The 2,394-nt window shown below is 30.1% G+C and overlaps 1 pseudogene; it reads right to left on the minus strand.

The window, feature by feature from the left end:
- Positions 1-540: 540 nt before the first annotated feature.
- Positions 541-1,760, minus strand: LOC149492793 (putative clathrin assembly protein At4g40080; annotated as a pseudogene).
- Between the last annotated feature and the right edge of the window lie 634 nt (positions 1,761-2,394).

Below are 2,394 nucleotides of genomic sequence, written 5' to 3' on the forward strand. Positions count from 1 at the left end.
GTTGTAGTATTAAAAAGGTAGGAAAACATTAATAGAAATTTTTTAAAAAATAATTGATATAAATTCAAGTATTTTCCCAATTAAAACATTTTCCCTCTTCAAGTGATTATACCAATTAACGTATTTTTCCTCTATAATTATCTATTTGCTAAAACAATTAATTTACATCCATAACTTCTCATATTATAAGTTATATCAAAATTAGTCTAACAAAACTAAAGTTGATTGAAATTGAGTGATTGAAACATCATCCCTTAATTAAAAGTCTCGAGTTTGCTAACGTTCTAGTCAATTACTAGCTAATTAATATAATTGAAATATATATATTATATATATATATATTTATATTTCTTATGGCTTAAAAGATTTCTGATATAATTACTTAATGCTTACATTAATCGACACGCTAATGACATAAACAAATTCAGAAAAGTCTCACTCTTCAAATCAGATAATACTTTCTGTTACATATTGACATAAAAGCTTGATTTGGAAGAAAATATAAATTGAATGAACACAAATATACAATATTAAATGACATTGACAAATCCAAAATAATATAAAAGGTCAAAATTTGAAGGGATAAACATGCTAATGTGTACAGAAACAATTAATCGAACCGGGTCCAAACAAATCCGTGTCCAGCATCAACCTTGTCCACCACTTCACCAGACCGAGTCAACTCATTTGAATCGTTCTTGGTGCCCATTTCCAACAGCTTCATCTCTTCCTTTTCCTTCATCATTTCTATGGTTTTTGTCTTTGTCTTATTTACCAACTCCCATAAACTATCATTTCTATTTCTATTCACAAACAGCAAATACAATCTCTCTTTGTAACTCTCAAATCTATTTAAGTTGCCCAGAAGCTGAGTCAACTCACTGAAACTAAAACTCGGAATTCTACCACCGATTTCGACAACTCGGATAAAAATTTCACGTTGAATAGATCTGTAATCATCAGAAACTAACCTGACTATTTCATGAATCAAATTCTTCCTTTGAAGATGCAAAGAATCAGGAGCTTCACTAATTACTGCAACAAAATTAATTAAAAGATCCATTTCTCCTAATAAATCTCTGCTCAAAACTGCCAATACTTTCTCTTCTTATCCTTATTAGTAGCGGAAAAAGAAAGAACATTTTGATTGTCAAGAAATCTCGAAACCGATAAATTTTGCTCTATAATAGCTGCATACCATCTTACCCAAGACGACAAGCCCCAGCTTTCAGGATCTGATCCATCGCGAAATCTTGAAAGATTAAGAAAGTTTCTGGCACCAAGAGAAGGGTAAACTGAAAGCTGATCTTTAAGAATAACAGAGCCTTTTGTTATTATAATATGCAACATAAAGAGACATTTTAGGGAAACAAAAGGATTCTCTGTGGTATGAAGGCGGTCCATGAGAGCTTCAATGCATGTGTATGCACTTAGGCGGGAGGAATGGCCGTAGGAAAGAATGACCGCGATGCATTCGTCGGATGGTGACGAAGAAGCGTCACGTGTGGTGGCGCGGATGACAGCGGTTTGTATTCTGTTGTGGCGTTTTGTTGATAGGGTTGCTTTGATTATGGAGGTTTTGTCTTTGAAAAAGCCTATGATAAGTCTCAGTTTCTTGCGGTTCCCCATCGACTTCACTGTAAGAGGAGAAAAAACACCTATGATCATGAAAACAGAAATGTAAAAGTTTAGCTGTTTTTGTCTTTATGATTAATCGGGGTTACTTATATAATCATTGACTGGTCATTTGTGCCCGTGTGTTGCGCGGCGCGAGGAATATACAAATTTATTATATTATTTTTAAAAATTCAAATAATAACATATGGTTTAATATTTATGTTCTTATAGTGAGATTCCAAAGTCTTGAAAAAGTATATTTTAATTACTTTATATACTAATTGAACTCAATAATTCATAGCGCTAATATTGTTTTTTTTTAAAGAAAAAAACTTTTTGCTTTTTTTTTCAATAATTAATAATCCAAATAATAAATTTAATTAATAAAAAAATTTTCAGTTTTTTTATAAAACTCTTCATATTTTAATAATTATAAGTTTTAGGTTTAGATTTATTAGTACTTTTTTCTAATTATGTTCATTTTACAAATTTGTAAAGAAGATGGATTTTGAAACTTTTAGTGATGAATTATTAATTTCATAAATTATTAAGTACTAATTATTAGAAAAAGAACTTAAATTTTTTTTTTTTTTTTGACCTTGAGCAATAACAGTCGGCCACTTTGTTTCCTTCCCTGTCGAGAAGCTGAAAATGAACTTCCCATGATCTGTTAACAACATACCAAACTTTGTATGTTTAAGTTTTAATTAGTTATTCATTTTAAGATTTAATTAATGGTAATATTAATATATTTATTGGTATAAATACAGATTGGAC

The sequence above is a fragment of the Jatropha curcas genome, chromosome 11 (assembly GCF_041381405.1).
Source record: "Jatropha curcas cultivar XTBG-Jc1 chromosome 11, XTBG_Jcur_1.0, whole genome shotgun sequence".
NCBI lineage: Eukaryota > Viridiplantae > Streptophyta > Magnoliopsida > Malpighiales > Euphorbiaceae > Jatropha > Jatropha curcas.